General features: G+C 48.5%; 1 long non-coding RNA gene across 1 annotated transcript; it reads left to right on the top strand.

Moving 5' to 3' along the window:
* The first annotated feature begins 4,880 nt into the window (after positions 1 to 4,880).
* LOC141730068 (uncharacterized) lies at positions 4,881 to 6,080 on the top strand. Its single transcript, XR_012581541.1, has 2 exons — positions 4,881 to 5,122; positions 5,238 to 6,080. It is a non-coding gene; the product is annotated as an uncharacterized LOC141730068 (long non-coding RNA).
* Positions 6,081 to 8,198: the final 2,118 nt, after the last annotated feature.

Consider the following 8,198-nt stretch of genomic DNA (forward strand, 5'->3'; position numbering starts at 1 on the left):
TCAGCCTGAAGATATCCCAGAGCTCTGCTGTCCCTGGCTGTGTGAGGAGCCCCGTGCTGTGTCACACAGTCCCTTCCCTGGCATTTCAGTCCTGCCTCAGCCCTCTCCTGCTGCTTTTTCCCCAAGCTGCTCCTCAGGGCAGCCTGGCTCCACAGCACCTTCTGCAGAGCCACAGCATAGCTCATCCATCTCCTGCCAGCCCTGCTGCCTGGCAGCTCTGGCTAAACAGCAGCCTCCAGCCTCCTAACAAGGGCATAGGGAATCTGGGTTTTCTGGATCAGGGAAAAATGTCAGACCCTCCTGCCCTACCACCACTTTTTTTATTCCCATTTCTCTCTTTTTGCTTTTCCAGGGGGGCTCTTTGCTATGATGCCAAGATACTGATGTAGCAGAGAAATGGAAAAAAAAAAATCTGGTTCTTACATGAACTGATGCCACTTTTGGAAGTTTCAGAAACAAAATTTCCCAGGGAATGAGGAGCTTTAGCCTTTTAAGGGATGGCTCTCTGTGTGGGGAGGTGAGAGGCTGAGGCTGCCAGCTGAGTGTGGACACCATGGACGGAGCAGGGGTCACTCGTGTGATCAGCACAGCTCCTGTGCAGTCCAGGTGCACATTCCCAAATGGATTAGTTTCCTGCCTTTGTGCTGGGATTGCTGGAGCTCATGCTCAGGGAGCCAGCAGATTGTGCACAGTCGTGTTGGCAACACCAGACACGACACCTGCAAGGTGCCCATCAGGGGAGAGATGGCTCTTGAGGGAGCCTGTCCCTTCTGAGAGGCTGGGGAAGGTCTGGATCAAAGCCTGGGGATGTGTGATAATGAGTCTTTTAGGAGCTGTGATCCCACTGAAAGGCTTTTTCCTCCTGTGCAGCTGGAGGGCTCAGGTGTGAAATGTCAGACATGGGTGCTAAGCAATTGAAGAAGGTGTTGTAAAACACACTGGGGTTTTGCTGCTGCATTTCCTTTATGCCTCCTGTGTGGCTTGGTGTGGCTCAGGGGCCTTTTGTGACCTCACAGGTTCTGACATTTCCTAAAATGACATTCCTCTGACATTGTCTGCACCTTCTTGGCAAGGTTCTTTTGATTTCCAAATGTATCGGCTGAAAAGTTTTTGTGCATAAATGTAGCACTCCCTTGAGAAAAAAAAAGGAAAAAAATAAAAAAAAAGAAGTAAATTTTGGTGCAGTGTTTTACCTACTGCTTCATTCCTAAGGGGATAATTTTATAGAATCACAGAATACCAGGTTGGAAGGAAGTTAAATGTTGATCTGGTTCAACCTTTCTTGGTAAAAGCCCAGCTGAATCTTAAATGTGTCCAGCACTGGGGAATCCAGCTCTTCCCTGGGGAGATTATTCCAATGGCTGATTGTTCTCATTGGAATGAGATGAATTGGTGGTACAAAACCCGAGAATAAACCAAATCAAATGCTGTAAACCATTTCATTCCTCAGGGAACAATAATCCCTCCAAGTGCCCCAGAGGCAGCAGCAGTACATCCTCAGTCTGTGGAGGGCAGAAGGACATTAGAAATGCACGGCACTAATTGTCCCCAGGGGATTTACAGACAATCCCCATGGTGAAGAAGAGGCATCAGATCAAGCAGGGAAGGGTTGAGGCAGGACACAGCCGGAGCTGGAGCACAGTGACCCCTCCCTGTCCCATCAGAGACTGTTCTGTGCACTGCCTGGTATTAATCCCACCCAAGCACGCACAGGACAGCACTGGGCAGCCCCAGAAAAGCTTTTTTCTGGCCTGACCACCAGCATTTCATCACTTGTCATCTGCCCCTCTGCGAGTTCTCACGCTGTGTCACCGGCACAGCGGCTCAGCAGGGAAATGTTAATGAAAATCATCTATCAAGGCAGGGCAGGACTCAAGATGAGCCACTGAGGGTGAGACTGTGCTTCCAAGTGTGGGAGCTGCTGGGCGAAGCCTTGTTTTCACTGCAAGGCTCTTGTCCTCTCAGCTCACACCTGGATGGAGGGGACAGGGCCTCCAAACAGGAGGTTTGGTGATGGTGGGTTTAGGGTTGGACACACCTGTATTCCAGCTGAAGGTGTGGGGAAAGGCTGTGTTCTCTTCTGCAAGGGCATGAGAGATGCCCCTCTGGCCCCATGAGTCTCTTCTGGCTCATGCATGAGAGATTTGGCCTCCAGCTTCCTGCACTGCTCTATTTATCCCACAATAAATTCATCACTTGGGTAGGAATGTAAATGTTGCCCAGGGGTGGTCTGACATCTCCTCCATGAGGGGTGGTGCCAGCAAGAATCCTCAGTCTTCTGCTGGGAAGGGAAGGGTGGAAATGGCAGAGAAAGAGGCACTGGGGCCCATGGCTTTTCTTGGTAAGGGATGGATTGGCACCCAGCAGTGAACAGGCCCAAGTCTGAGGTGACTGATCCCTTCTGCAGCATTGAACCCTCCCTGAAGGGGTCTCAAAACCTTGTGTGGATCATACAGTGCTGTTCACACATCCTTATTCAGGGAAATAAAGGTGTTTTTCATCCCTGTGGGGCCATACCTGCCTTCCTCCCACCAGATTTACACCTGGGCATTTCTTGGTGTCTTTCAGCAGGAGTGAGGTCCTGCAGCCTCTGCATCCCCTGGGAGACTCTGGATGGACCCTGCTGGCTCTGCAGCCTCCCAGACTGAGGTTCAGTCATGAGAACCCTGACTCTGCCCCAAATCCTGTGCTTAATTTAACAAAATGTGGTTGAAATAATGAATACTAAGCCTTGGCAGCCCCCATACAGGAGTCTCACCATGATGGTAAAATTTCAGCAGATCTTATCCATAGGGAAAATGCTCCTCACCTCCCAGGCTGCACAATCTGCATTCTAAGGCTCCTCACCCAGAACTGTCTGTGTTTTCAGTGCCACCTTGCAATAGCTTTGGGGAGGAAAGCTAAAAAACAGCCTTTTTAATCTCCTTCTTGTTCTTCTTTTTGTTCTGACAAGCAGTTGTGCTTTCCTGAATTCAAAGGGGGTTTTCAGGTAAAATGAGAATTTTCTTAGAAAATGTCAGCTTTGGTAGAAATGTTTTAATACTTTTGAAAACAACAAGCTTGAAAATATAGGGTTTTCCCCTTCTCTCTCCTCCTTACTTTCTCCCACAAACAGGTGGGCAGGGAGAGGGAGGAAGATATAACATTTTCTGTTCTCTTTATCTCAAAAAAAAAAAAGAGAGAGAGAGAGAGAAAGAAATTAAAAATTAACACATTGCCAAGATTTTTTTTTGGTTATTTTGTTCAGAGCAGGTTTTTTTGGTTTTTTTTTTTCCCATGGAAAAAGACCATCTTTTTAAAACCAGCTTCAGTCGCTGTTTTTCTATAATTATACCCCAAAGTCTGGGAACTAGGGCAGAGGAGGCAGCAAGCAGAGAAGAGCACTACAGAGTAGACAACCCTTGTAGCAAGCACATTGTGGGATTTTGCAACTGCCCTGTCTCAGCCGTACGGGGTTTGTTCCAGGGTAGCGCTTCTTCTTTTCCTTTTAAACACCCATCAGGTTTTATGCCATTTTGCTGAAAGTTGTAAAGAAGGAAGGAAAAAGATCATGCAGCTGCCATTAGGATGAACTATCTAATTAGTGTGCAAAAGCACTTGCCTCCTGGAGGGAGGATGAATTCAATGACCTGCGGCAGAGGAGGGTAATTCATTTCTGCTCTGCTCCTGCATTTCCCCTCTCGTGACATGAATCACTTGTCCTGTGCAGGGAGGAGGGCAGAGCTCCTGTGGGGCCAGCCTGAAGGACTCAGACCCAAACCAACATGAGCAGCCAGCCAGGTTCTCTCTTCCTCAGTGAGGAAGATGTTTGTTCAGGTCTTGTGTAGGCTTTTTGCCTTGTGGAGAGAGTATCCCCATCACCTCTCATGGGGCACCAGCTCTGCCTGGAACATCCCCAGAGCATTTGTGTCTCACCCAGGAGGCTTCTCTGCTCTTTGCTGGTGCCTCTGGGCTTGTGTTACCTCTTGTTTCCTCCTCTCCCTGCCCATCTGCATTCATGAGCTAATGGCAACCTCGTGTCTTATGGTCTGGTGGCCAAATTGCTCCAGAGTTTGAAAGTTTTTGGAAAAGCCATGTCTGAGATGTGCACAGACAGGTGCTAGAGTCACAGAAGCCTCATTCCCCCAGGGAACTGGACCAAAACTCTTCCTAAATTGCAATAAAGCCTCCAGAAAGGTCTTGGGGGTGGTTTTAACGGAGTGCTACCCTGACATGACTTCCCAAAGCAGAGATTACAAGACAAATTGTCATCAGTGCCTTCTTCCACCCCATGAGGTTGGTGATAGGAGCAGAGGAATTCCCTGACTCTTTGCAGCATTCAGCCCTTTCCCCTAGAACAGGATGATGTCTACGTCATTCCCCCAAACACAGACCCCAAACAAGTTTGACTCAGAAAAAACCCAACCTGCCTCTTCCACAAGACTGGTGTGAGCAGTGACCACCTTTCTCCATAACCTCTATGGAAAAGGGTGCTCAGACACTGCCTGAACCACACCAGGAGTTATAGGAATATTTTAACCTGCTTCTGAGTGAGAAATGATCTCTTCACTGGAGTAGTGTAGGGTTTAACAGGGAAAGTCAAGGTGGAGCTGGGTCTCACTTGTACTTTGTCCACATGGTGGACGTGGGCAGAAAATCTTGGAAAAAACCTTTTAGGAAACAACAAAGCTCACTACCTCACAAATCTCCCTCTGTCCCCTCCTTCCTGCTCTGGACATGCAAACCGACAATCACTGGCTTGACCAGCTCACACCTGGAACCCTGGTCAAACTTGCTTCAGCTCCTCTCCTTTTGCTGAAAGTATTTATCTGTTTGCAAACATTGCTGTTTCTGAGCAGATCCTGTTCTGCTGATGTGCAGTGCCTGTAGATTTGGTGTCATGGTTTGACCAGGAAGAAGTGGGAATTCTGGGAAGCTGTGGTCAAACCAATGAAGGTTTTGGGTTTCATACTGACACCTGGTGTAGCCAGTGGGGTTTGGACACACCTCCGAGAATACACAGGGGTTAAAAGCAGGGCACTGCCCTGGCACTTCCTCTTTTGGACATCGTCGGGCGAGGAGTTCAGATCTCTCTCCCCCGCCCGGCCCGCTGCTGCTGGGCGGGGGAGGGGCCAGCCATGCGGTAAGGCCTGGGGCCTGGACAGAGGTGGGGGTTGAGGGGGCTTCGAGGATGGAAGGGTGGGGGAGCCCCAAGAGACATCGGGCAGCCAGCCCCCCCCCCTCCCCCCCCCCCCCAGGAGAGCAGCCAGCGAGAAGGGGGAGGAAGACTGCCCGGCCGCAGCGGCAGCGTGTGGGCAGCGTGCGTGGGAGCCGTTCCGGGACCGACAGACAGAGACTGAAAACTTTTAACCCTTTCTTGCATGATTGGGGCCTTACAAAAATGCTAATCCTCCTCGAAGCTGAATAAGAAGGGAGATGAGAGATGAGATGACTTGGCCCGGAGATTGTGGAGATGATTGGATGGGGAGAGATGATTTGGAGTGGCCTTTTGGCTGGACTTTTTCTTGTAGCCATGGACTCAGTTGTTCCTGTGACACAGACTGCATTTAGGGGGAGGCAGTGCCTCAAAACCAGGAGGGTTCATTTGTGAGGACCCCCCGGCCCCAGGGGGTTGGAAAAATATGGGGGGGACAGTTGTCCCAAAAGCAGAGACTGTGCCTTTTTGGAGTGAGACAAGGCATCCTTGAAAGACCACCCTAAAAGCAGCTCTGATCCATGTCTCGGTGGTGAGAGCACTGGGCATGGAAGGAACATGTCACAAGCGGCAGAAGGACTTTTTTCCCCCGGGCGGTGCCGAAGTGACAAGGAAGCATCCGGGATTTCAGTGTGTTTCCAGGAGAAGCCTATGGAACAAGAAGGACTCCTTTCCTCTTCATGAACTGCAGTTTGAGTATACTAAAGTGTCGTGCTGGGCTGGGCAGTTGGTGTTTTTTGAGAGAATGTATTGGATTGGGAAAGTCAGGGAGTGGGGAGGAGGAAAAGTGGTTTTTGTAAGGTTTTCAATTTTTTTTTTCTTTTCCTTATAGTCTTTCCTATTTTTTCCTGTAGCTTTAGGTAATAAAGTGTTATTTATGTTTAAATTGGAGCCTGTTTTGCTTATTCCTGGTCACATCTCACAGCAGACACCAGGGTGAGGCATTTTCATGGGGGCACTGGCTCTGTGCCAGGCTCAAACCATGACATTTGGCCATCATGGTAAAACTGGGCTGGTCTTCTACCTTAATCTCCTGCCTTCGTATCACGGGTGACCAAAAAAAAGGCACTTAGAAAGGACATGGGAATGCAATTAGTAGCTAAAACATGCTCTGTCAGGGGAAAAATTTGAAATATGTCGCCACCAGAGCTGGACAAAATATTGCTGTTGTGTCTTTTGTTAATTTTCCTTTGTTCTTGTCAAAAAAATATTTATGGTAGAGAAAAATGACATACTTCTGAAACATCCAGATGGCTGCTTCTACAGCTACTAATTCAAACTTCTGAATGGACTTGGTCTTCACACTCTGAGGAAGCAAAATTCCCTGTTGTTTAAAGGAATTTTTCATCCACCCTCTCATCTCCAGGAAAATTCCCTGGGCAAAACAAGGGTTTTTCTTCATTTTCCCACCGAAGCTGCTCCAGTTGTGTAAGAGCCTTAACTTATATCCCATAATTATAGAATTATGGAATAATATCATAGAATCCTAGAGGGGCTTGGGTTGGAAGGGACCTTAAAGACCATCTAGTTCCAACCCCCCCACCATGGACAAGGATGACACCCATTAGATCAGTCTGTCCAGGGCCACCACAAACCCAGCCTTAAACACTTCCAAGGATGTGTGTGAGCATGGACACTGACCTGGACACCTGCATGGAGGATGCTCAGCCACAGGGATGGGTGATGCTGTTTCATTTCACTGGACAGAGTCATATTTTGGAGCTGCAGGAAGATGAGTGCTTCCCTCACCACGCCAATGACCCCAGTGAGAGGCTGAAACTGTGGGGTCATTAACTGGAATTCCCAGGTCTGTAAGAGTTGAAATGAGGGATGCAGGACTCCAGGCTGCTCTCCAAAATGCAGTTTATTGTATCCAAGAGGTTACAGTAGTCCAGGGTTGTGGATGACAGAACCTGTGCCTACAGCTGTCAGCTCCAGCTGCAGGCAGCCCTGGACACCCTTTGGTTTTCGTGACAATGCATTCTATACTTTTCTTTGCTTAGCATCTTAATACAGAAGAACCAATCTATACCTTAACTTTTACCTACAGCCTATCATAACTACTATAATTACCATATTCATGTTACTATTCTCCAATCACTAAAAGTTAGTACATTACAGTTTAAGCTAGAAGTTGTTTTTCAGTTTTCTTGCAGTGGAAAATTCTGAGACCTTTTTTCTACTTGCAGCTTTGCTGACTTGTTTGCCAGTGCTATCTTTCTGCTTGGTAAAAACATCTTCTTGTTTGAGGTGGGTTTATCCTTCACTCTAAGCCATAAAACCCCTTCTAACTTACACACCTTTTGCCTCCTTGGTTATCCAGTGAGACTGGCTCAGCAATTCCTTTCTTCTATATCAAAACTTTCTTCCATCTCTATTCCTTCTTCAGATTCTGCATTCGAAAACCTTTCTGCCAAGCACACATATCTGTGAGACTTTCTTGTCAAACTTACATTCTTCCCAACAGAGGTCTTTCTTGATGAGATTTCTTATTTGTTAATAACTTCCCTGGTTAAACACTGGCATTTTCATTTCTGTCTGTAAAGCAGGTGTGAGTTCAGCCCTTGGGTGCAAGGAAGGAGAGAGGACTCCAGGCTTTGACCTGCTGGCAGTGGTGAGTGTTGAGGATGGTGACTGGGGAGGCAGCCAGTGCTCAGTGTGAAACCACCCCCCAAAACTGCCCACCTCCAACCTGCCTGGCTCTGACCAGACAGCTCCTAAGTGCTCCAGATGGGGCCCTGCCAGCACAACAGGCTCAGCTTGGCCAGCCTTGGCCTGCCCCTTTCTTCTGGCTCAGCCAGCCTTGCTGAGCAGCCTTCGCTTCCCTCGAACATCAAAGGTCTTCATTAAACCCTGTCAGTCACGGGCTGTGCTCCCTGCTGGGCATCCATGTGTGACAAGGAGCACCAGGGGATCCCCAGCCTGCCTTGGGAGGTCAGCCTGCTTTGGAGGAGGGGGCCATTCATGTCCTGCCACTTCCAATTTAGGATGTGCTCCTGGATGA

Source organism: Zonotrichia albicollis, chromosome 1, assembly GCF_047830755.1.
Source record: "Zonotrichia albicollis isolate bZonAlb1 chromosome 1, bZonAlb1.hap1, whole genome shotgun sequence".
NCBI classification, from domain to species: Eukaryota; Metazoa; Chordata; class Aves; order Passeriformes; family Passerellidae; genus Zonotrichia; species Zonotrichia albicollis.